This window comes from Chlorocebus sabaeus, unplaced genomic scaffold (genome assembly GCF_047675955.1).
Source record: "Chlorocebus sabaeus isolate Y175 unplaced genomic scaffold, mChlSab1.0.hap1 unalloc_scaffold_26, whole genome shotgun sequence".
Classification (NCBI taxonomy): domain Eukaryota; kingdom Metazoa; phylum Chordata; class Mammalia; order Primates; family Cercopithecidae; genus Chlorocebus; species Chlorocebus sabaeus.
The window spans coordinates 995,992-1,022,717 of NW_027327548.1; positions in this window are offsets into that span (position 1 = coordinate 995,992).

Consider the following 26,726-nt stretch of genomic DNA (forward strand, 5'->3'; position numbering starts at 1 on the left):
GGCCTTTTGCTAAGGCTGTTCTTATGGAATTGGCAAAGGGATATTTTGAAGCCCATAGAGGGCTATGGTGAAAAAGGAAATATCTTCCGTTCAAAACTGGAAAGAAGCTTTCTGAGAAACTGCTCTGTGTTCTCTGAATTCATCTCACAGAGTTACATCTTTCCCTTCAAGAAGCCTTTCGCTAAGGCTTTTCTTGTGGAATTGGCAAAGGGATATTTGGAAGCCCATAGAGGGCTATGGTGAAAAAGGAAATATCTACCGTTCAAAACTGGAAAGAAGCTTTCTGAGAAACTGCTCTGTGTTCTGTTAGTTCATCTCACAGAGTTACATCTTTCCCTTCAAGAAGCCTTTCGCTAAGGCTGTTCTTGTGGAATTGGCAAAGGGATATTTGGAAGCCCATAGAGGGCTATGGTGAAAAAGGAAATATCTTCCGTTCAAAACTGGAAAGAAGCTTTCTGAGAAACTGTTCTGTGTTCTGTTAGTTCATCTCACAGAGTTACATCTTTCCCTTCAAGAAGCCTTTCGCTAAGGCTGTTCTTGTGGAATTAGCAAAGGGATATTTGGAAGCCCTTAGAGGACTATGGTGAAAAAGGAAATATCTTCCGTTCAAAACTGGAAAGAAGCTTTGTGAGAAACTGGTCTGTGTTCTCTGAATTCATCTCACAGAGTTACATCTTTCCCTTCAAGAAGCCTTTCGCTAAGGCTGTTCTTGCGGAATTGGCAAAGGGATATTTGGAAGCCCATAGAGGGCTATGGTGAAAAAGGAAATATCTTCCGTTCAAAACTGGAAAGAAGCTTTCTGAGAAACTGCTCTGTGTTCTCTGAATTCATCTCACAGAGTTACATCTTTCCCTTCAAGAAGCCTTTCGCTAAGGCTGTTCTTCTGGAATTTGCAAAGGGATATTTAGAAGCCCATAGAGGGCTATGGTGAAAAAGGAAATATCTTCCGTTCAAAACTGGAAAGAAGCTTTCTGAGAAACTGCTCTGTGTTCTGTTAGTTCATCTCACAGAGTTACATCTTTCCCTTCAAGAAGCCTTTCGCTAAGGCTGTTCTTCTGGAATTGGCAAAGGGATATTTGGAAGCCCATAGAGGCCTATGGTGAAAAAGGAAATATCTTCCGTTCAAAACTGGAAAGAAGCTTTCTGAGAAACTGCTCTGTGTTCTCTGAATTCATCTCACAGAGATTCATCTTTCCCTTCAAGTAGCCTTTCGCTAAGGCTGTTCTTATGGAACTGGCAAAGGGATATTTGGAAGCCCATAGAGGGCTATGGTGAAAAAGGAAATATCTTCCGTTCAAAACTGGAAAGAAGCTTTCTGAGAAACTGTTCTGTGTTCTGTTAGTTCATCTCACAGAGTTACATCTTTCCCTTCAAGAAGCATTTCGCTAAGGCTGTTCTTGCTGAATTCGCAAAGGGATATTTGGAAGCCCTTAGAGGGCTATGGTGAAAAAGGAAATAACTTCCGTTCAAAACTGGAAAGAAGCATTCTGAGAAACTGCTCTGTGTTCTCTGAATTCATCTCACAGAGTTACATCTTTCCCTTCAAGAAGCCTTTCGCTAAGGCTGTTCTTGTGGAACTGGCAAAGGGATATTTGGAAGCCCATAGAGGGCTATGGTGAAAAAGGAAATATCTTCCGTTCAATACTGGAAAGAAGCTTTCTGAGAAACTGCTCTGTGTTCTCTGAATTCATCTCACAGAGTTACATCTTTCCCTTCAAGAAGCCTTTCGCTAAGGCTGTTCTTGTGGAACTGGCAAAGGGATATTTGGAATCCCATCGAGGGCTATGGTGAGAAAGGAAATATCTTCCGTTCAAAACTGGAAAGAAGCTTTCTGAGAAACTGCTCTGTGTTCTGTTAGTTCATCTCACAGAGTTACATCTTTCCCTTCAAGAAGCCTTTCGCTAAGGCTGTTCTTGTGGAACTGGCAAAGGGATATTTGGAAGCTCATAGAGGGCTATGGTGAGAAAGGAAATATCTTCCGTTCAAAACTGGAAAGAAGCTTTCTGAGAAACTGCTCTGTGTTCTCTGAATTCATCTCACAGAGTTACATCTTTCCCTTCAAGAAGCCTTTCGCTAAGGCTGTTCTTGTGGAACTGGCAAAGGGATATTTGGAAGCCCATAGAGGGCTATGGTGAAAAAGGAAATATCTCCCGTTCAAAACTGGAAAGAAGCTTTCTGAGAAACTGCTCTGTGTTCTCTGAATTCATCTCACAGAGTTATATCTTTCCCTTCAAGAAGCCTTTCGCTAAGGCTGTTCTTGTGGAATTGGCAAAGTGATATTTGGAAGCCCATAGAGGGCTATGGTGAAAAAGGAAATATCTTCCGTTCAAAACTGGAAGGAAGCTTTCTGAGAAACTGTTCTGTGTTCTGTTAGTTCATCTCACAGAGTTACATCTTTCCCTTCAAGAAGCCTTTCGCTAAGCCTGTTCTTGTGGAATTAGCAACGGGATATTTGGAAGCCCTTAGAGGGCTATGGTGAAAAAGGAAATATCTTCCGTTCAAAACTGGAAAGAAGCTTTCTGAGAAACTGCTCTGTGTTCTCTGAATTCATCTCACAGAGTTACATCTTTCCCTTCAAGAAGCCTTTCGCCTAGGCTGTTCTTCTGGAACTGGCAAAGGGATATTTGGAAGCCCATAGAGGGCTATGGTGAAAAAGGAAATATCTTCCGTTCAAAACTGGAAAGAAGCTTTCTGAGAAACTGCTCTGTGTTCTGTGAATTCATATCACAGAGCTACATCTTTACCTTCAAGAAGCCTTTCGCTAAGACTGTTCTTGCGGAATTGGCAAAGGGATATTTGGAAGCCCATAGAGGGCTATGGTGAAAAAGGAAATATCTTCCGTTCAAAATTGGAAAGAAGCTTTCTGAGAAACTGCTCTGTGTTGTGTTAATTCATCTCACGGAGATACATCTTTCCCTTCAAGAGGCCTTTTGCTAAGGCTGTTCTTATGGAATTGGCAAAGGGATATTTTGAAGCCCATAGAGGGCTATGGTGAAAAAGGAAATATCTTCCGTTGAAAACTGGCAAGAAGCTTTCTGAGAAACTGCTCTGTGTTCTCTGAATTCATCTCACAGAGTTACATCTTTCCCTTCAAGAAGCCTTTCGCTAAGGCTGTTCTTCTGGAATTGGCAAAGGGATATTTGGAAGCCCATAGAGGGCTATGGTGAAAAAGGAAATATCTTCCGTTCAAAACTGGAAAGAAGCTTTCTGAGAAACTGCTCTGTGTTCTGTTAGTTCATCTCACAGAGTTACATCTTTCCCTTCAAGAAGCCTTTCGCTAAGGCTGATCTTGTGGAATTAGCAAAGGGATATTTGGAAGCCCTTAGAGGGCTATGGTGAAAAAGGAAATATCTTCCGTTCAAAACTGGAAAGAAGCTTTCTGAGAAACTGCTCTGTGTTCTCTGAATTCATCTCACAGAGTTACATCTTTCCCTTCAAGAAGCCTTTCGCTAAGGTTGTTCTTGTGGAGCTGGCAAAGGGATATTTCGAAGCTCATAGAGGGCTATGCTGAAAAAGGAAATATCTTCCGTTCAAAACTGGAAAGAAGCATTCTGAGAAACTGCTCTGTGTTCTCTGAATTCATCTCACAGAGTCACATCTATCCCTTCAAGAAGCCTTTCGCTAAGGCTGTTCTTGTGGGACTGGAAAGGGATATTTGGAAGCCCATAGAGGGCTATGGTGAAAAAGAAAATATCTTCCGTTCAAAACTGGAAAGAAGCTTTCTGAGAAACTGCTCTGTGTTCTGTTAATTCATATCACAGAGCTACATCTTTCCCTTCAAGAAGCCTTTCGCTAAGGCTGTTCTTGTGGAATTGGCAAAGTGATATTTGGAAGCCCATAAAGGGCTATGGTGAAAAAAGTAATATCTTCCGTTGAAAACTGGAAAGAAGCTTTCTGAGAAACTGTTCTCTGTTCTGTTAGTTCATCTCACAGAGTTACATCTTTCCCTTCAAGAAGCCTTTCGCTAAGGCTGTTCTTGTGGAACTGGCAAGGGGATATTGGGAAGCCCTTAGAGGGCTATGGTGAAAAAGGAAATATCTTCCGTTCAAAACTGGAAAGAAGATTTCTGAGAAACTGCTCTGTGTTCTCTGAATTCAACTCACAGAGTTACATCTTTCCCTTCAAGAAGCCTTTCGCCTAGGCTGTTCTTATGGAACTGGCAAAGGGATATTTGGAAGCCCATAGAGGGCTATGGTGAAAAAGGAAATATCTTCCTTTCAAAACTGGAAAGAAGCTTTCTGAGAAACTGCTCTGTGTTCTGTTAATTCATATCACAGAGCTACATCTTTCCCTTCAAGAAGCCTTTCGCTAAGGCTGTTCTTGCGGAATTGGCAAAGGGATATTTGGAAGCCCATAGAGGGCTATGGTGAAAAAGGAAATATCTTCCGTTCAAAACTGGAAAGAAGCTTTCCGAGAAACTGCTCTGTGTTCTGTTAATTCATCTCACAGAGATACATCTTTCCCTTCAAGAGGCCTTTTGCTAAGGCTGTTCTTATGGAATTGGCAAAGGGATATTTTGAAGCCCATAGAGGGCTATGGTGAAAAAGGAAATATCTTCCGTTCAAAACTGGAAAGAAGCTTTCTGAGAAACTGCTCTGTGTTCTCTGAATTCATCTCACAGAGTTACATCTTTCCCTTCAAGAAGCCTTTCGCTAAGGCTTTTCTTGTGGAATTGGCAAAGGGATATTTGGAAGCCCATAGAGGGCTATGGTGAAAAAGGAAATATCTACCGTTCAAAACTGGAAAGAAGCTTTCTGAGAAACTGCTCTGTGTTCTGTTAGTTCATCTCACAGAGTTACATCTTTCCCTTCAAGAAGCCTTTCGCTAAGGCTGTTCTTGTGGAATTGGCAAAGGGATATTTGGAAGCCCATAGAGGGCTATGGTGAAAAAGGAAATATCTTCCGTTCAAAACTGGAAAGAAGCTTTCTGAGAAACTGTTCTGTGTTCTGTTAGTTCATCTCACAGAGTTACATCTTTCCCTTCAAGAAGCCTTTCGCTAAGGCTGTTCTTGTGGAATTAGCAAAGGGATATTTGGAAGCCCTTAGAGGACTATGGTGAAAAAGGAAATATCTTCCGTTCAAAACTGGAAAGAAGCTTTGTGAGAAACTGGTCTGTGTTCTCTGAATTCATCTCACAGAGTTACATCTTTCCCTTCAAGAAGCCTTTGGCTAAGGCTGTTCTTGTGGAACTGGCAAAGGGATATTTCGAAGCTCATAGAGGGCTATGGTGAAAAAGGAAATATCTTCGGTTCAAAACTGGAAAGAAGCTTTCTGAGAAACTGCTCTGTGTTCTGTTAATCCATCTCACAGAGTTACATCTTTCCCTTCAAGAAGGCTTTCGCTAAGGCTGTTCTTGTGGAACTGGCAAAGGGATATTTGGAAGCCCTTAGAGGGCTATGATGAAAAAGGAAATATCTTCCGTTCAAAAGTGGAAAGAAGATTTCTGAGAAACTGCTCTGTGTTCGGTTAGTTCAACTCACAGAGTTACATCTTTCCCTACAAGAAGCCTATCGCTAAGGCTGTTCTAGTGGAACTGGCAAAGGGATATTTGGAAACCCATAGAGGGCTATGGTGAAAAAGGAAATATCTTACGTTCAATACTGGAAAGAAGCTTTCTGAGAAACTGCTCTGTGTTCTCTGAATTCATCTCACAGAGTTACATCTTTCCCTTCATGAAGCCTTTCGCCTAGGCTGTTCTTCTGGAACTGTCAAAGGGATATTTGGAAGCCCATAGAGGGCTATGGTGAAAAAGGAAATATCTTCCGTTCAAAACTGGAAAGAGGCTTTCTGAGAAACTGCTCTGTGTTCTGTTAATTCATATCACAGAGCTACATCTTTCCCCTCAAGAAGCCTTTAGCTAAGGCTGTTCTTTGGAAGCCCATAGAGGGCTACGGTGAAAAAGGAAATATCTTCCGTTCAAAACTGGAAAGAAGCTTTCTGAGAAACGGCTCTGTGTTCTCTGAATTCATCTCACAGAGTTACATCTTTCCCTTCAAGAAGCCTTTCGCTAAGGCTGTTCTTCTGGAATTGGCAAAGGGATATTTCGAAGCCCATAGAGGGCTATGGTGAAAAAGGAAATATCTTCCGTTCAAAACTGGAAAGAAGCTTTCTGAGAAACTGCTCTGTCTTCTGTTAATCCATCTCACAGAGTTACGTCTTTCCCTTCAAGAAGCCTTTCGCTAAGGCTGTTCTTGTGAGACTGGCAAAGGGATATTTGGAAGCCCATAGAGGGCTAGGGTGAAAAAGGAAATATCTTCCGTTCAAAACTGGAAAGAAGCTTTCTGAGAAACTGCTCTGTGTTCTGTTAATCCATCTCACAGAGTTACATCTTTCCCTTCAAGAAGCCTTTCGCTAAGGCTGTTCTTCTGGAATTGGCAAAGGGATATTTGGAAGCCCATAGAGGGCTATGGTGAAAAAGGAAATATCTTCCGTTCAAAACTGGAAAGAAGCTTTCTGAGAAACTGCTCTGTGTTCTGTTAGTTCATCTCACAGAGTTACATCTTTCCCTTCAAGAAACCTTTCGCTAAGGCTGTTCTTGTGGAATTAGCAAAGGGATATTTGGAAGCCCTTAGAGGGCTATGGTGAAAAAGGAAATATCTTCCGTTCAAAACTGGAAAGAAGCTTTCCGAGAAACTGCTCTGTGTTCTCTGAATTCATCTCACAGAGTTACATCTTTCCCTTCAAGAAGCCTTTCGCCTAGGCTGTTCTTCTGGAACTGGGAAAGGGATATTTGGAAGCCCTTAGAGGGCTATGGTGAAAAAGGAAATATCTTCCGTTCAAAACTGGAAAGAAGCTTTCTGAGAAACTGCTCTGTGTTCTGTGAATTCATATCACAGAGCTACATCTTTACCTTCAAGAAGCCTTTCGCTAAGACTGTTCTTGCGGAATTGGCAAAGGGATATTTGGAAGCCCATAGAGGGCTATGGTGAAAAAGGAAATATCTTCCGTTCAAAACTGGAAAGAAGCTTTCTGAGAAACTGCTCTGTGTTGTGTTAATTCATCTCACGGAGATACATCTTTCCCTTCAAGAGGCCTTTTGCTAAGCCTGTTCTTATGGAATTGGCAAAGGGATATTTTGAAGCCCATAGAGGGCTATGGTGAAAAAGGAAATATCTTCCGTTGAAAACTGGAAAGAAGCTTTCTGAGAAACTGCTCTGTGTTCTCTGAATTCATCTCACAGAGTTACATCTTTCCCTTCAAGAAGCCTTTCGCTAAGGCTGTTCTTCTGGAATTGGCAAAGGGATATTTGGAAGCCCATAGAGGGCTATGGTGAAAAAGGAAATATCTTCCGTTCAAAACTGGAAAGAAGCTTTCTGAGAAACTGCTCTGTGTTCTGTTAGTTCATCTCACAGAGTTACATCTTTCCCTTCAAGAAGCCTTTCGCTAAGGCTGTTCTTCTGGAATTTGCAAAGGGATATTTGGAAGCCCATAGAGGGCTAGGGTGAAAAAGGAAATATCTTCCGTTCAAAACTGGAAAGAAGATTTCTGAGAAACTGCTCTGTGTTCTGTTAATCCATCTCACAGAGTTACATCTTTCCCTTCAAGAAGCCTTTCGCTAAGGCTGTTCTTGAGGAATTGGCAAAGGGATATTTGGAAGCCCATAGAGGGCTATGGTGAAAAAGGAAATATCTTCCGTTCAAAACTGGAAAGAAGCTTTCTGAGAAACTGCTCTGTGTTCTGTTAGTTCATCTCACAGAGTTACATCTTTCCCTTCAAGAAGCCTTTCTCTAAGGCTGTTCTTGTGGAACTGGCAAAGGGATATTTGGAAGCCCATAGAGGGCTATGGTGAGAAAGGAAATATCTTCCGTTCAAAACTGGAAAGAAGCTTTCTGAGAAACTGCTCTGTGTTCTCTGAATTCATCTCACAGAGATTCATCTTTCCCTTCAAGTAGCCTTTCGCTAAGGCTGTTCTTGTGGAACTGGCAAATGGATATTTGGAAACACATAGAGGGCTATGGTGAAAAAGGAAATATCTCCCGTTCAAAACTGGAAAGAAGCTTTCTGAGAAACTGCTCTGTGTTCTCTGAATTCATCTCACAGAGTTACATCTTTCCCTTCATGAAGCCTTTCGCCTAGGCTGTTCTTCTGGAACTGTCAAAGGGATATTTGGAAGCCCATAGAGGGCTATGGTGAAAAAGGAAATATCTTCCGTTCAAAACTGGAAAGAAGCTTTCTGAGAAACTGCTCTGTGTTCTGTTAATTCATATCACAGAGCTACATCTTTCCCTTCAAGAAGCCTTTCGCTAAGGCTGTTCTTGTGGAATTGGCAAAGGGATATTTGGAAGCCCATAGAGGGCTATGGTGAAAAAGGAAATATCTTCCGTTCAAAACTGGAAAGAAGCTTTCTGAGAAACTGCTCTGTGTTCTCTGAATTCATCTCACAGTGTTACATCTTTCCCTTCAAGAAGCCTTTCGCTAAGGCTGTTCTTCTGGAATTGGCAAAGGGATATTTGGAAGCCCATAGAGGGCTATGGTGAAAAAGGAAATATCTTCCGTTCAAAACTGGAAAGAAGCTTTCTGAGAAACTGCTCTGTGTTCTGTTAGTTCATCTTACAGAGTTACATCTTTCCCTTCAAGAAGCCTTTCGCTAAGGCTGTTCTTGTGGAATTGGCAAAGGGATATTTGGAAGCCCATAGAGGGCTATGGTGAAAAAGGAAATGTCTTCCGTTCAAAACTGGAAAGAAGCTTTCTGAGAAACTGCTCTGTGTTCTGTTAGTTCATCTCACAGAGTTACATCTTTCCCTTCAAGAAGCCTTTCGCTAAGGCTGTTCTTGTGGAACTGGCAAAGGGATATTTGGAAGCTCATAGAGGGCTATGGTGAGAAAGGAAATATCTTCCGTTCAAAACTGGAAAGAAGCTTTCTGAGAAACTGCTCTGTGTTCTGTGAATTCATATCACAGAGCTACATGTTTACCTTCAAGAAGCCTTTCGCTAAGACTTTTCTTGCGGAATTGGCAAAGGGATATTTGGAAGCCCATAGAGGGCTATGGTGAAAAAGGAAATATCTTCCGTTCAAAACTGGAAAGAAGCTTTCTGAGAAACTGCTCTGTGTTCTCTGAATTCATCTCACAGAGTTACATCTTTCCCTTCAAGAAGCCTTTCGCTAAGGCTGTTCTTGTGGAGCTGGCAAAGGGATATTTCGAAGCTCATAGAGGGCTATGCTGAAAAAGGAAATATCTTCCGTTCAAAACTGGAAAGAAGCATTCTGAGAAACTGCTCTGTGTTCTCTGAATTCATCTCACAGAGTCACATCTATCCCTTCAAGAAGCCTTTCGCTAAGGCTGTTCTTGTGGGACTGGAAAGGGATATTTGGAAGCCCATAGAGGGCTATGGTGAAAAAGAAAATATCTTCCGTTCAAAACTGGAAAGAAGCTTTCTGAGAAACTGCTCTGTGTTCTGTTAATTCATATCACAGAGCTACATCTTTCCCTTCAAGAAGCCTTTCGCTAAGGCTGTTCTTGTGGAATTGGCAAAGTGATATTTGGAAGCCCATAAAGGGCTATGGTGAAAAAGGTAATATCTTCCGTTCAAAACTGGAAAGAAGCTTTCTGAGAAACTGTTCTCTGTTCTGTTAGTTCATCTCACAGAGTTACATCTTTCCCTTCAAGAAGCCTTTCGCTAAGGCTGTTCTTGAGGAACTGGCAAGGGGATATTGGGAAGCCCTTAGAGGGCTATGGTGAAAAAGGAAATATCTTCCGTTCAAAACTGGAAAGAAGATTTCTGAGAAACTGCTCTGTGTTCTCTGAATTCATCTCACAGAGTTACATCTTTCCCTTCAAGAAGCCTTTCGCCTAGGCTGTTCTTATGGAACTGGCAAAGGGATATTTGGAAGCCCATAGAGGGCTATGGTGAAAAAGGAAATATCTTCCTTTCAAAACTGGAAAGAAGCTTTCTGAGAAACTGCTCTGTGTTCTGTTAATTCATATCACAGAGCTACATCTTTCCCTTCAAGAAGCCTTTCGCTAAGGCTGTTCTTGCGGAATTGGCAAAGGGATATTTGGAAGCCCATAGAGGGCTATGGTGAAAAAGGAAATATCTTCCGTTCAAAACTGGAAAGAAGCTTTCGGAGAAACTGCTCTGTGTTCTGTTAATTCATCTCACAGAGATACATCTTTCCCTTCAAGAGGCCTTTTGCTAAGGCTGTTCTTATGGAATTGGCAAATGGATATTTTGAAGCCCATAGAGGGCTATGGTGAAAAAGGAAATATCTTCCGTTCAAAACTGGAAAGAAGCTTTCTGAGAAACTGCTCTGTGTTCTCTGAATTCATCTCACAGAGTTACATCTTTCCCTTCAAGAAGCCTTTCGCTAAGGCTGTTCTTGTGGAATTGGCAAAGGGATATTTGGAAGCCCATAGAGGGCTATGGTGAAAAAGGAAATATCTTCCGTTCAAAACTGGAAAGAAGATTTCTGAGAAACTTCTATGTGTTCTGTTAATTCATCTCACAGAGTTACATCTTTCCCTTCAAGAAGCCTTTCGCTAAGGCTGTTCTTGTGGAATTGGCAAAGGGATATTTGGAAGCCCATAGAGGGCTATGGTGAAAAAGCAAATATCTTACGTTCAATACTGGAAAGAAGCTTTCTGAGAAACTGCTCTGTGTTCTCTGAATTCATCTCACAGAGTTACATCTTTCCCTTCATGAAGCCTTTCGCCTAGGCTGTTCTTCTGGAACTGTCAAAGGGATATTTGGAAGCCCATAGAGGGCTATGGTGAAAAAGGAAATATTTTCCGTTCAAAACTGGAAAGAAGCTTTCTGAGAAACTGCTCTGTGTTCTGTTAATTCATATCACAGAGCTACATCTTTCCCCTCAAGAAGCCTTTCGCTAAGGCTGTTCTTGCGGAATTGGCAAAGGGATATTTGGAAGCCCATAGAGGGCTATGGTGAAAAAGGAAATATCTTCCGTTCAAAACTGGAAAGAAGCTTTCTGAGAAACTGCTCTGTGTTCTCTGAATTCATCTCACAGAGTTACATCTTTCCCTTCAAGAAGCCTTTCGCTAAGGCTGTTCTTCTGGAATTGGCAAAGGGATATTTGGAAGCCCATAGAGGGCTATGGTGAAAAAGGAAATATCTTCCGTTCAAAACTGGAAAGAAGCTTTCTGAGAAACTGCTCTGTGTTCTGTTAGTTCATCTCACAGAGTTACATCTTTCCCTTCAAGAAGCCTTTCGCTAAGGCTGTTCTTCTGGAATTGGCAAAGGGATATTTGGAAGCCCATAGAGGGCTACGGTGAAAAAGGAAATATCTTCCGTTCAAAACTGGAAAGAAGCTTTCTGAGAAACTGCTCTGTCTTCTGTTAATCCATCTCACAGAGTTACATCTTTCCCTTCAAGAAGCCTTTCGCTAAGGCTGTTCTTGTGGAATTGGCAAAGGGATATTTGGAAGCCCATAGAGGGCTATGGTGAAAAAGGAAATATCTTCCGTTCAAAACTGGAAAGAAGCTTTCTGAGAAACTGCTCTGTGTTCTGTTAGTTCATCTCACAGAGTTACATCTTTCCCTTCAAGAAGCCTTTCGCTAAGGCTGTTCTTGTGGAACTGGCAAAGGGATATTTGGAAGCCCATAGAGGGCTATGGTGAGAAAGGAAATATCTTCCGTTCAAAACTGGAAAGAAGCTTTCTGAGAAACTGCTCTGTGTTCTCTGAATTCATCTCACAGAGTTACATCTTTCCCTTCAAGAAGCCTTTCGCTAAGGCTGTTCTTCTGGAATTGGCAAAGGGATATTTGGAAGCCCATAGAGGGCTATGGTGAAAAAGGAAATATCTTCCGTTCAAAACTGGAAAGAAGCTTTCTGAGAAACTGCTCTGTGTTCTGTTAGTTCATCTCACAGAGTTACATCTTTCCCTTCAAGAAGCCTTTCGCTAAGGCTGTTCTTGTGGAACTGGCAAAGGGATATTTGGAAGCCCATAGAGGGCTATGGTGAGAAAGGAAATATCTTCCGTTCAAAACTGGAAAGAAGCTTTCTGAGAAACTGCTCTGTGATCTCTGAATTCATCTCACAGAGTTACATCTTTCCCTTCAAGAAGCCTTTCGCCTAGGCTGTTCTTCTGGAACTGGCAAAGGGATATTTGGAAGCCCAAAGAGGGCTATGGTGAAAAAGGAAATATCTTCCGTTCAAAACTGGAAAGAAGCTTTCTGAGAAACTGCTCTGTGTTCTGTTAATTCATATCACAGAGCTACATCTTTACCTTCAAGAAGCCTTTCGCTAAGGCTGTTCTTGCGGAATTGGCAAAGGGATATTTGGAAGCCCATAGAGGGCTATGGTGAAAAAGGAAATATCTTCCGTTCAAAACTGGAAAGAAGCTTTCTGAGAAACTGCTCTGTGTTCTGTTAATTCATCTCACGGAGATACATCTTTCCCTTCAAGAGGCCTTTTGCTAAGGCTGTTCTTATGGAATTGGCAAAGGGATATTTTGAAGCCCATAGAGGGCTATGGTGAAAAAGGAAATATCTTCCGTTGAAAACTGGAAAGAAGCTTTCTGAGAAACTGCTCTGTGTTCTCTGAATTCATCTCACAGAGTTACATCTTTCACTTCAAGAAGCCTTTCGCTAAGGCTGTTCTTCTGGAATTGACAAAGGGATATTTGGAAGCCCATAGAGGGCTATGGTGAAAAAGGAAATATCTTCCGTTCTAAACTGGAAGGAAGCTTTCTGAGAAACTGTTCTGTGTTCTGTTAGTTCATCTCACAGAGTTACATCTTTCCCTTCAAGAAGCCTTTCGCTAAGCCTGTTCTTGTGGAATTAGCAAAGGGATATTTGGAAGCCCTTAGAGGGCTATGGTGAAAAAGGAAATATCTTCCGTTCAAAACTGGAAAGAAGCTTTCTGAGAAACTGCTCTGTGTTCTCTGAATTCATCTCACAGAGTTACATCTTTCCCTTCAAGAAGCCTTTCGCCTAGGCTGTTCTTCTGGAACTGGCAAAGGGATATTTGGAAGCCCATAGAGGGCTATGGTGAAAAAGGAAATATCTTCCGTTCAAAACTGGAAAGAAGCTTTCTGAGAAACTGCTCTGTGTTCTGTGAATTCATATCACAGAGCTACATCTTTACCTTCAACAAGCCTTTCGCTAAGACTGTTCTTGCGAATTGGCAAAGGGATATTTGGAAGCCCATAGAGGGCTATGGTGAAAAAGGAAATATCTTCCGTTCAAAACTGGAAAGAAGCTTTCTGAGAAACTGCTCTGTGTTGTGTTAATTCATCTCACGGAGATACATCTTTCCCTTCAAGAGGCCTTTTGCTAAGGCTGTTCTTATGGAATTGGCAAAGGGATATTTTGAAGCCCATAGAGGGCTATGGTGAAAAAGGAAATATCTTCCGTTCAAAACTGGAAAGAAGCTTTCTGAGAAACTGCTCTGTGTTCTGTTAATCCATCTCACAGAGTTACATCTTTCCCTTCAAGAAGCCTTTCGCTAAGGCTGTTCTTGTGGAATTGGCAAAGGGATATTTGGAAGCCCATAGAGGGCTATGGTGAAAAAGGAAATATCTTCCGTTCAAAACTGGAAAGAAGCATTCTGAGAAACTGCTCTCTCTTCTCTGAATTCATCTCACAGAGTCACATCTATCCCTTCAAGAAGCCTTTCGCTAAGGCTGTTCTTGTGGGACTGGAAAGGGATATTTGGAAGCCCATAGAGGGCTATGGTGAAAAAGAAAATATCTTCCGTTCAAAACTGGAAAGAAGCTTTCTGAGAAACTGCTCTGTGTTCTGTTAATTCATATCACAGAGCTACATCTTTCCCTTCAAGAAGCCTTTCGCTAAGGCTGTTCTTGTGGAATTGGCAAAGTGATATTTGGAAGCCCATAAAGGGCTATGGTGAAAAAGGTAATATCTTCCGTTCAAAACTGGAAAGAAGCTTTCTGAGAAACTGTTCTGTGTTCTGTTAGTTCATCTCACAGAGTTACATCTTTCCCTTCAAGAAGCCTTTCGCTAAGGCTGTTCTTGTGGAACTGGCAAGGGGATATTGGGAAGCCCTTAGAGGGCTATGGTGAAAAAGGAAATATCTTCCGTTCAAAACTGGAAAGAAGATTTCTGAGAAACTGCTCTGTGTTCTCTGAATTCATCTCACAGAGTTACATCTTTCCCTTGAAGAAGCCTTTCGCCTAGGCTGTTCTTATGGAACTGGCAAAGGGATATTTGGAAGCCCATAGAGGGCTATGGTGAAAAAGGAAATATCTTCCTTTCAAAACTGGAAAGAAGCTTTCTGAGAAACTGCTCTGTGTTCTGTTAATTCATATCACAGAGCTACATCTTTCCCTTCAAGAAGCCTTTCGCTAAGGCTGTTCTTGCGGAATTGGCAAAGGGATATTTGGAAGCCCATAGAGGGCTATGGTGAAAAAGGAAATATCTTCCGTTCAAAACTGGAAAGAAGCTTTCGGAGAAACTGCTCTGTGTTCTGTTAATTCATCACACAGAGATACATCTTTCCCTTCAAGAGGCCTTTTGCTAAGGCTGTTCTTATGGAATTGGCAAAGGGATATTTTGAAGCCCATAGAGGGCTATGGTGAAAAAAAAAATATCTTCCGTTCAAAACTGGAAAGAAGCTTTCTGAGAAACTGCTCTGTGCTCTCTGAATTCATCTCACAGAGTTACATCTTTCCCTTCAAGAAGCCTTTCGCTAAGGCTGTTCTTGTGGAATTGGCAAAGGGATATTTGGAAGCCCATAGAGGGCTATGGTGAAAAAGGAAATATCTTCCGTTCAAAACTGGAAAGAAGCTTTCTGAGAAACTGCTATGTGTTCTGTTAATTCATCTCACAGAGTTACATCTTTCCCTTCAAGAAGCCTTTCGCTAAGGCTGTTCTTGTGGAATTGGCAAAGGGATATTTGGAAGCCCATAGAGGGCTATGGTGAAAAAGGAAATATCTTCCGTTCAAAACTGGAAAGAAGCTTTCTGAGAAACTGCTCTGTGTTCTCTGAATTCATCTCACAGAGTTACATCTTTCCCTTCAAGAAGCCTTTCGCTAAGGCTGTTCTTCTGGAATTGGCAAAGGGATATTTGGAAGCCCATAGAGGGCTATGGTGAAAAAGGAAATATCTTCCGTTCAAAACTGGAAAGAAGCTTTCTGAGAAACTGCTCTGTGTTCTGTTAGTTCATCTCACAGAGTTACAGCTTTCCCTTCAAGAAGCCTATCGCTAAGGCTGTTCTTCTGGAATTGGCAAAGGGATATTTGGAAGCCCATAGAGGGCTATGGTGAAAAAGGAAATATCTTCCGTTCAAAACTGGAAAGAAGCTTTCTGAGAAACTGCTCTGTCTTCTGTTAATCCATCTCACAGAGTTACATCTTTCCCTTCAAGAAGCCTTTCGCTAAGGCTGTTCTTCTGGAATTGGCAAAGGGATATTTGGAAGCCCATAGAGGGCTATGGTGAAAAAGGAAATATCTTCCGTTCAAAACTGGAAAGAAGCTTTCTGAGAAACTGCTCTGTGTTCTGTTAGTTCATCTCACAGAGTTACATCTTTCCCTTCAAGAAGCCTTTCGCTAAGGCTGTTCTTCTGGAATTGGCAAAGGGATATTTGGAAGCCCATAGAGGGCTATGGTGAAAAAGGAAATATCTTCCGTTCAAAACTGGAAAGAAGCTTTCTGAGAAACTGCTCTGTCTTCTGTTAATCCATCTCACAGAGTTACATCTTTCCCTTCAAGAAGCCTATCGCTAAGGCTGTTCTTGTGGAATTGGCAAAGGGATATTTGGAAGCCCATAGAGGGCTATGGTGAAAAAGGAAATATCTTCCGTTCAAAACTGGAAAGAAGCTTTCTGAGAAACTGCTCTGTGTTCTGTTAGTTCATCTCACAGAGTTACATCTTTCCCTTCAAGAAGCCTTTCGCTAAGGCTGTTCTTGTGGAACTGGCAAAAGGATATTTGGAAGCCCATAGAGGGCTATGGTGAGAAAGGAAATATCTTCCGTTCAAAACTGGAAAGAAGCTTTCTGAGAAACTGCTCTGTGTTCTCTGAATTCATCTCACAGAGTTACATCTTTCCCTTCAAGAAGCCTTTCGCCTAGGCTGTTCTTCTGGAACTGGCAAAGGGATATTTGGAAGCCCAAAGAGGGCTATGGTGAAAAAGGAAATATCTTCCGTTCAAAACTGGAAAGAAGCTTTCTGAGAAACTGCTCTGTGTTCTGTGAATTCATATCACAGAGCTACATCTTTACCTTCAAGAAGCCTTTCGCTAAGGCTGTTCTTGCGGAATTGGCAAAGGGATATTTGGAAGCCCATAGAGGGCTATGGTGAAAAAGGAAATATCTTCCGTTCAAAACTGGAAAGAAGCTTTCTGAGAAACTGCTCTGTGTTCTGTTAATTCATCTCACGGAGATACATCTTTCCCTTCAAGAGGCCTTTTGCTAAGGCTGTTCTTATGGAATTGGCAAAGGGATATTTTGAAGCCCATAGAGGGCTATGGTGAAAAAGGAAATATCTTCCGTTGAAAACTGGAAAGAAGCTTTCTGAGAAACTGCTCTGTGTTCTCTGAATTCATCTCACAGAGTTACATCTTTCCCTTCAAGAAGCCTTTCGCTAAGGCTGTTCTTCTGGAATTGGCAAAGGGATATATGGAAGCCCATAGAGGGCTATGGTGAAAAAGGAAATATCTTCCGTTCAAAACTGGAAAGAAGCTTTCTGAGAAACTGCTCTGTGTTCTGTTAGTTCATCTCACAGAGTTACATCTTTCCCTTCAAGAATCCTTTCGCTAAGGCTGTTCTTCTGGAATTGGCAAAGGGATATTTGGAAGCCCATAGAGGGCTAGGGTGAAAAAGGAAATATCTTCCGTTCAAAACTGGAAAGAAGCTTTCTGAGAAACTGCTCTGTGTTCTGTTAGTCCATCTCACAGAGTTACATCTTTCCCTTCAAGAAGCCTTTCGCTAAGGCTGTTCTTGTGGAATTGGCAAAGGGATATTTGGAAGCCCATAGAGGGCTATGGTGAAAAAGGAAATATCTTCCGTTCAAAACTGGAAAGAAGCTTTGTGAGAAACTGGTCTGTGTTCTCTGAATTCATCTCACAGAGTTACATCTTTCCCTTCAAGAAGCCTTTCGCTAAGGCTGTTCTTCTGGAATTGGCAAAGGGATATTTGGAAGCCCATAGAGGGCTATGGTGAAAAAGGAAATATCTTCCGTTCAAAACTGGAAAGAAGCATTCTGAGAAACTGCTCTGTGTTCTCTGAATTCATCTCACAGAGTCACATCTATCCCTTCAAGAAGCCTTTCGCTAAGGCTGTTCTTGTGGGACTGGAAAGGGATATTTGGAAGCCCATAGAGGGCTATGGTGAAAAAGGAAATATCTTCCGTTCAAAACTGGAAAGAAGCTTTCGGAGAAACTGCTCTGTGTTCTGTTAATTCATCTCACAGAGATACATCTTTCCCTTCAAGAGGCCTTTTGCTAAGGCTGTTCTTATGGAATTGGCAAAGGGATATTTTGAAGCCCATAGAGGGCTATGGTGAAAAAGGAAATATCTTCCGTTCAAAACTGGAAAGAAGCTTTCTGAGAAACTGCTCTGTGTTCTGTTAATTCATATCACGGAGCTACATCTTTCCCCTCAAGAAGCCTTTCGCTAAGGCTGTTCTTGCGGAATTGGCAAAGGGATATTTGGAAGCCCATAGAGAGCTATGGTGAAAAAGGAAATATCTTCCGTTCAAAACTGGAAAGAAGCTTTCTGAGAAACTGCTCTGTGTTCTCTGAATTCATCTCACAGAGTTACATCTTTCCCTTCAAGAAGCCTTTCGCTAAGGCTGTTCTTCTGGAATTGGCAAAGGGATATTTGGAAGCCCATAGAGGGCTATGGTGAAAAAGGAAATATCTTCCGTTCAAAACTGGAAAGAAGCTTTCTGAGAAACTGCTCTGTGTTCTGTTAGTTCATCTCACAGAGTTACATCTTTCCCTTCAAGAAGCCTTTCGCTAAGGCTGTTCTTGTGGAACTGGCAAAGGGATATTTGGAAGCCCATAGAGGGCTATGGTGAGAAAGGAAATATCTTCCGTTCAAAACTGGAAAGAAGCTTTCTGAGAAACTGCTCTGTGTTCTCTGAATTCATCTCACAGAGTTACATCTTTCCCTTCAAGAAGCCTTTCGCCTAGGCTGTTCTTCTGGAACTGGCAAAGGGATATTTGGAAGCCCAAAGAGGGCTATGGTGAAAAAGGAAATATCTTCCGTTCAAAACTGGAAAGAAGCTTTCTGAGAAACTGCTCTGTGTTCTGTGAATTCATATCACAGAGCTACATCTTTACCTTCAAGAAGCCTTTCGCTAAGGCTGTTCTTGCGGAATTGGCAAAGGGATATTTGGAAGCCCATAGAGGGCTATGGTGAAAAAGGAAATATCTTCCGTTCAAAACTGGAAAGAAGCTTTCTGAGAAACTGCTCTGTGTTCTGTTAATTCATCTCACGGAGATACATCTTTCCCTTCAAGAGGCCTTTTGCTAAGGCTGTTCTTATGGAATTGGCAAAGGGATATTTTGAAGCCCATAGAGGGTTATGGTGAAAAAGGAAATATCTTCCGTTGAAAACTGGAAAGAAGCTTTCTGAGAAACTGCTCTGTGTTCTCTGAATTCATCTCACAGAGTCACATCTATCCCTTCAAGAAGCCTTTCGCTACGGCTGTTCTTGTGGGACTGGCAAAAGGATATTTGGAAGCCCATAGAGGGCTATGGTGAGAAAGGAAATATCTTCCGTTCAAAACTGGAAAGAAGCTTTCTGAGAAACTGCTCTGTGTTCTGTTAGTTCATCTCACAGAGTTACATCTTTCCCTTCAAGAAGCCTTTCGCTAAGGCTGTTCTTGTGGAACTGGCAAAAGGATATTTGGAAGCCCATAGAGGGCTATGGTGAGAAAGGAAATATCTTCCGTTCAAAACTGGAAAGAAGCTTTCTGAGAAACTGCTCTGTGTTCTCTGAATTCATCTCACAGAGTTACATCTTTCCCTTCAAGAAGCCTTTCGCCTAGGCTGTTCTTCTGGAACTGGCAAAGGGATATTTGGAAGCCCAAAGAGGGCTATGGTGAAAAAGGAAATATCTTCCGTTCAAAACTGGAAAGAAGCTTTCTGAGAAACTGCTCTGTGTTCTGTGAATTCATATCACAGAGCTACATCTTTACCTTCAAGAAGCCTTTCGCTAAGGCTGTTCTTGCGGAATTGGCAAAGGGATATTTGGAAGCCCATAGAGGGCTATGGTGAAAAAGGAAATATCTTCCGTTCAAAACTGGAAAGAAGCTTTCTGAGAAACTGCTCTGTGTTCTGTTAATTCATCTCACGGAGATACATCTTTCCCTTCAAGAGGCCTTTTGCTAAGGCTGTTCTTATGGAATTGGCAAAGGGATATTTTGAAGCCCATAGAGGGCTATGGTGAAAAAGGAAATATCTTCCGTTGAAAACTGGAAAGAAGCTTTCTGAGAAACTGCTCTGTGTTCTCTGAATTCATCTCACAGAGTTACATCTTTCCCTTCAAGAAGCCTTTCGCTAAGGCTGTTCTTCTGGAATTGGCAAAGGGATATTTGGAAGCCCATAGAGGGCTAGGGTGAAAAAGGAAATATCTTCCGTTCAAAAATGGAAAGAAGCTTTCTGAGAAACTGCTCTGTGTTCTGTTAGTCCATCTCACAGAGTTACATCTTTCCCTTCAAGAAGCCTTTCGCTAAGGCTGTTCTTGTGGAATTGGCAAAGGGATATTTGGAAGCCCATAGAGGGCTATGGTGAAAAAGGAAATATCTTCCGTTCAAAACTGGAAAGAAGCTTTGTGAGAAACTGGTCTGTGTTCTCTGAATTCATCTCACAGAGTTACATCTTTCCCTTCAAGAAGCCTTTCGCTAAGGCTGTTCTTCTGGAATTGGCAAAGGGATATTTGGAAGCCCATAGAGGGCTATGGTGAAAAAGGAAATATCTTCCGTTAAAAACTGGAAAGAAGCTTTCTGAGAAACTGCTCTGTGTTCTGTTAGTTCATCTCACAGAGTTACATCTTTCCCTTCAAGAAGCCTTTCGCTAAGGCTGTTCTTCTGGAATTGGCAAAGGGATATTTGGAAGCCCATAGAGGGCTATGGTGAAAAAGGAAATATCTTCCGTTCAAAACTGGAAAGAAGCTTTCTGAGAAACTGCTCTGTGTTCTCTGAATTCATCTCACAGAGTTACATCTTTCCCTTCAAGAAGCCTTTCTCTAAGGCTGTTCTTCTGGAATTGGCAAAGGGATATTTGGAAGCCCATAGAGGGCTATGGTGAAAAAGGAAATATCTTCCGTTCAAAACTGGAAAGAAGCTTTCTGAGAAACTGCTCTGTGTTCTGTTAGTTCATCTCACAGAGTTACATCTTTCCCTTCAAGAAGCCTTTCGCTAAGGCTGTTCTTCTGGAATTGGCAAAGGGATATTTGGAAGCCCATAGAGGGCTATGGTGAAAAAGGAAATATCTTCCGTTCAAAACTGGAAAGAAGCTTTCTGAGAAACTGCTCTGTCTTCTGTTAATCCATCTCACAGAGTTACATCTTTCCCTTCAAGAAGCCTTTCGCTAAGGCTGTTCTTGTGGAATTGGCAAAGGGATATTTGGAAGCCCATAGAGGGCTATGGTGAAAAAGGAAATATCTTCCGTTCAAAACTGGAAAGAAGCTTTCTGAGAAACTGCTCTGTGTTCTGTTAGTTCATCTCACAGAGTTACATCTTTCCCTTCAAGAAGCCTTTCGCTAAGGCTGTTCTTGTGGAACTGGCAAAGGGATATTTGGAAGCCCATAGAGGGCTATGGTGAGAAAGGAAATATCTTCCGTTCAAAACTGGAAAGAAGCTTTCTGAGAAACTGCTCTGTGTTCTCTGAATTCATCTCACAGAGTTACATCTTTCCCTTCAAGAAGCCTTTCGCCTAGGCTGTTCTTCTGGAACTGGCAAAGGGATATTTGGAAGCCCAAAGAGGGCTATGGTGAAAAAGGAAATATCTTCCGTTCAAAACTGGAAAGAAGCTTTCTGAGAAACTGCTCTGTGTTCTGTGAATTCATATCACAGAGCTACATCTTTACCTTCAAGAAGCCTTTCGCTAACGCTGTTCTTGCGGAATTGGCAAAGGGATATTTGGAAGCCCATAGAGGGCTATGGTGAAAAAGGAAATATCTTCCGTTCAAAACTGGAAAGAAGCTTTCTGAGAAACTGCTCTGTGTTCTGTTAATTCATCTCACGGAGATACATCTTTCCCTTCAAGAAGCCTTTCGCTAAGGCTGTTCTTCTGGAATTGGCAAAGGGATATTTGGAAGCCCATAGAGGGCTATGGTGAAAAAGGAAATATCTTCCGTTCAAAACTGGAAAGAAGCTTTCTGAGAAACTGCTCTGTGTTCTGTTAGTTCATCTCACAGAGTTACATCTTTCCCTTCAAGAATCCTTTCGCTAAGGCTGTTCTTCTGGAATTGGCAAAGGGATATTTGGAAGCCCATAGAGGGCTAGGGTGAAAAAGGAAATATCTTCCGTTCAAAACTGGAAAGAAGCTTTCTGAGAAACTGCTCTGTGTTCTGTTAGTCCATCTCACAGAGTTACATCTTTCCCTTCAAGAAGCCTTTCGCTAAGGCTGTTCTTGTGGAATTGGCAAAGGGATATTTGGAAGCCCATAGAGGGCTATGGTGAAAAAGGAAATATCTTCCGTTCAAAACTGGAAAGAAGCTTTCTGATAAACTGCTCTGTGTTCTCTGAATTCATCTCATAGAGATTCATCTTTCCCTTCAAGTAGCCTTTCGCTAAGGCTGTTCTTATGGAACTGGCAAAGGGATATTTGGAAGCCCATAGAGGGCTATGGTGAAAAAGGAAATATCTCCCGTTCAAAACTGGAAAGAAGCTTTCTGAGAAACTGCTCTGTGTTCTCTGAATTCATCTCACAGAGTTACATCTTTCCCTTCAAGAAGCCTTTCGCTAAGGCTGTTCTTGTGGAATTGGCAAAGGGATATTTGGAAGCCCATAGAGGGCTATGGTGAAAAAGGAAATATCTTCCGTTCAAAACTGGAAAGAAGCTTTCTGAGAAACTGTTCTGTGTTCTGTTAGTTCATCTCACAGAGTTACATCTTTCCCTTCAAGAAGCCTTTCGCTAAGGCTGTTCTTGTGGAATTAGCGAAGGGATATTTGGAAGCCCTTAGAGGGCTATGGTGAAAAAGGAAATATCTTCCGTTCAAAACTGGAAAGAAGCTTTCTGAGAAACTACTCTGTGTTCTCTGAATTCATCTCACAGAGTTACATCTTTCCCTTCAAGAAGCCTTTCGCTAAGGCTGTTCTTGTGGAACTGGCAAAGGGATATTTCGAAGCTCATAGAGGGCTATGCTGAAAAAGGAAATATCTTCCGTTCAAAACTGGAAAGAAGCATTCTGAGAAACTCCTCTGTGTTCTCTGAATTCATCTCACAGAGTCACATCTATCCCTACAAGAAGCCTTTCGCTAAGGCTGTTCTTGTGGGACTGGAAAGGGATATTTTGAAGCCCATAGAGGGCTATGGTGAAAAAGGAAATATCTTCCGTTCAAAACTGGAAAGAAGCTTTTTGAGAAACTGCTCTGTGTTCTGTTACTTCATCTCACAGAGTTACATCTTTCCCTTCAAGAATCCTTTCGCTAAGGTTGTTCTTCTGGAATTGGCAAAGGGATATTTGGAAGCCCATAGAGGGCTAGGGTGAAAAAGGAAATATCTTCCTTTCAAAACTGGAAAGAAGCTTTCTGAGAAACTGCTCTGTGTTCTGTTAGTCCATCTCACAGAGTTACATCTTTCCCTTCAAGAAGCCTTTCGCTAAGGCTGTTCTTGTGGAACTAGCAGAGGGATATTTGGAAGCCCATAGAGGGCTATGGTGAAAAAGGAAATATCTTCCGTTCAAAACTGGAAAGAAGCTTTCTGAGAAACTGCTCTGTGTTCTGTTAGTTCATCTCACAGAGTTACATCTTTCCCTTCAAGAAACCTTTCGCTAAGGCTGTTCTTGTGGAACTGGCAAAGGGATATTTGGAAGCCCATAGAGGGCTATGGTGAGAAAGGAAATATCTTCCGTTCAAAACTGGAAAGAAGCTTTCTGAGAAACTGCTCTGTGTTCTCTGAATTCATCTCACAGAGATTCATCTTTCCCTTCAAGTAGCCTTTCGCTAAGGCTGTTATTATGGAACTGGCAAAGGGATATTTGGAAGCCCATAGAGGGCTATGGTGAAAAAGGAAATATCTTCCGTTCAAAACTGGAAAGAAGCTTTCTGAGAAACTGCTCTGTGTTCTGTTAATTCATCTCACAGAGTTACATCTTTCCCTTCAAGAAGCCTTTCGCTAAGGCTGTTCTTGTGGAATTGGCAAAGGGATATTTGGAAGCCCATAGAGGGCTATGGTGAAAAAGGAAATATCTTCCGTTCAAAACTGGAAAGAAGCTTTCGGAGAAACTGTTCTGTGTTCTGTTAGTTCATCTCACAGAGTTACATCTTTCCCTTCAAGAAGCCTTTCGCTAAGGCTGTTCTTGTGGAATTAGCAAAGGGATATTTGGAAGCCCTTAGAGGGCTATGGTGAAAAAGGAAATATCTTCCGTTCAAAACTGGAAAGAAGCTTTGTGAGAAACTGTTCTGTGTTCTCTGAATTCATCTCACAGAGTTACATCTTTCCCTTCAAGAATCCTTTCGCTAAGGCTGTTCTTGTGGAACTGGCAAAGGGATATTTCGAAGCTCATAGAGGGCTATGGTGAAAAAGGAAATATCTTCGGTTCAAAACTGGAAAGAAGCTTTCTGAGAAACTGCTCTGTGTTCTCTGAATTCATTTCACAGAGTTACATCTTTCCCTTCAAGAAGCCTTTCGCTAAGTCTGTTCTTGTGGAACTGGCAAAGGGATATTTGGAAGCCCTTAGAGGGCTATGGTGAAAAAGGAAATATCTTCCGTTCAAAACTGGAAAGAAGATTTCTGAGAAACTGCTCTGTGTTCTGTTAGTTCAACTCACAGTGTTACATCTTTCCCTACAAGAAGCCTTTCGCTAAGGCTGTTCTAGTGGAACTGGCAAAGGGATATTTGGAAACCCATAGAGGGCTATGGTGAAAAAGGAAATATCTTCCGTTCAATACTGGAAAGAAGCTTTCTGAGAAACTGCTCTGTGTTCTCTGAATTCATCTCACAGAGTTACATCTTTCCCTTCAAGAAGCCTTTCGCCTAGGCTGTTCTTCTGGAACTGTCAAAGGGATATTTGGAAGCCCATAGAGGGCTATGGTGAAAAAGGTAATATCTTCCGTTCAAAACTGGAAAGAAGCTTTCTGAGAAACTGCTCTGTGTTCTCTGAATTCATCTCACAGAGTTACATCTATCCCTTCAAGAAGCCTTTCGCTAAGGCTATTCTTGTGGGACTGTCAAAGGGATATTTGGAAGCCCATAGGGGTCTATGGTGAAAAAGAAAATATATTCCGTTCAAAACTGGAAAGAAGCTTTCTGAGAAACTGCTCTGTGTTCTGTTAATTCATATAACAGAGCTACATCTTTCCCTTCAAGAAGCCTTTCGCTAAGGCTGTTCTTGTGGAATTGGCAAAGTGATATTTGGAAGCCCATAAAGGGCTATGGTGAAAAAGGTAATATCTTCCGTTCAAAACTGGAAAGAAGCTTTCTGAGAAACTGTTCTGTGTTCTCTTAGTTCATCTCACAGAGTTACATCTTTCCCTTCAAGAAGCCTTTCGCTAAGGCTGTTCTTGTGGAACTGGCAAAGGGATATTTGGAATCCCTTAGAGGGCTATGGTGAAAAAGGAAATAACTTCCGTTCAAAACTGGAAAGAAGATTTCTGAGAAACTGCTCTGTGTTCTGTTAGTTCATCTCACAGAGTTACATCTTTCCCTACAAGAAGCCTTTCGCTAAGGCTGTTCTAGTGGAACTGGCAAAGGGATATCTGGAAACCCATAGAGGGCTATGGTGAAAAAGGAAATATCTTCCGTTCAAAACTGGAAAGAAGCTTTCTGAGAAACTGCTCTGTGTTCTGTTAGTTCATCTCACACAGTTACATCTTTCCCTTCAAGAAGCCTTTCCTTAAGGCTGTTCTTGTGGAACTGGCAAAGGGATATATGGAAGCCCATAGAGGGCTATCGTTAGAAAGGGAATATCTTCCGTTCAAAACTGGAAAGAAGCTTTCTGAGAAACTGCTCTGTGTTCTCTGAATTCATCTCACATAGTTACATCTTTCCCTTCAAGAAGCCTTTCGCTAAGGCTGTTCTTTTGGAACTGGCAAAGGGATATTTGGAAACCCATAGAGGGCTATGGTGAAAAAGGAAATATCTTCCGTTCAAAACTGGAAAGAAGCTTTCTGAGAAACTGCTCTGTGTTCTCTGAATTCTTCTCACAGAATTACATCTTTAACTTCAAGAAGCCATTCGCTAAGGCTGTTCTTGTGGAACTGGCAAAGGGATATTTGGAACCATATAGAGGGCTATGGTGAAAAAGGAAATATCTTCCGTTCAAAACTGGAAAGAAGCTTTCCTAGAAACTGCTCTGTGTTCTGTTAGTTCATCTCACAGAGTTACGTCTTTCCCTTCAAGAAGCCGTTCGCTAAGGCTGTTCTTGTGGAACTGGCAAAGGGATATTTGGAAGCCCATAGAGGGCTATGGTGAAAAAGGAAATATCTTCCGTTCAAAACTGGAAAGAAACTTTCTGTGATACTGCTCTGTGTTCTCTGAATTCATCTCACAGAGTTACATCTTTCCCTTCAAGAAGCCTTTCGCTGAGTCTGTTCTTGTGGAACTGGCAAGGGATATATCGAAGCTCATAGAGGGCTATGGGGAAAAAGTAAATATCTTCCGTTCAAAACTGGAAAGAAGCTTTCTGAGAAACTGCTCCGTGTTCTCTGAATTCATCTCACAGAGTTACATCTATCCCTTCAAGAAGCCTTTCGCTAAGGCTGTTCTTGTGGGACTGGCAAAGGGATATTTGGAAGCCCATAGAGGGCTAGGGTGAAAACGGAAATATCTTCCGTTCAAAACTGGAAAGAAGCTTTCTGAGAAACTGCTCTGTGTTCTGTTAATCCATCTCACAGAGTTACATCTTTCCCTTCAAGAAGCCTTTCGCTAAGGCTGTTCTTGTGGAATTGGCAAAGGGATATTTGGAAGCCCATAGAGGGCTATGGTGAGAAAGGAAATATCTTCCGTTCAAAACTGGAAAGAAGCTTTCTGAGAAACTGCTCTGTGTTCTCTGAATTCATCTCACAGAGTTTCATCTTTCCCTTCAAGTAGCCTTTCACTAAGGCTGTTCTTGTGGAACTGGCAAAGGGATATTTGGAAGCCCATAGAGGGCTATGGTGAAAAAGGAAATATCTTCCGTTCAAAACTGGAAAGAAGCTTTCTGAGAAACTGCTCTGTGTTCTCTGAATTCATCTCACAGAGTTACAACTTTCCCTTCAAGAAGCCTTTCGCTAAGGCTGTTCTTGTGGAATTGGCAAAGGGATATTTGGAAGCCCATTGAGGGCTATGGTGAAAAAGGAAATATCTTCCGTTCAAAACTGGAAAGAAGCTTTCTGAGAAACTGTTCTGTGTTCTGTTAGTTCATCTCACAGAGTTACATCTTTCCCTGCAAGAAGCCTTTCGCTAAGGCTGTTCTTGTGGAATTAGCAAAGGGATATTTGGAAGCCCTTAGAGGGCTATGGTGAAAAAGGAAATATCTTCCGTTCAAAACTGGAAAGAAGCTTTCTGAGAAACTGCTCTGTGTTCTGTTAATTCATATCACAGAGCTACATCTTTCCCTCCAAGAAGCCTTTCGCTAAGGCTGTTCTTGTGGAACTGGCAAAGGGATATTTCGAAGCTCATAGAGGACTATGGTGAAAAAGGAAATATCTTCGGTTCAAA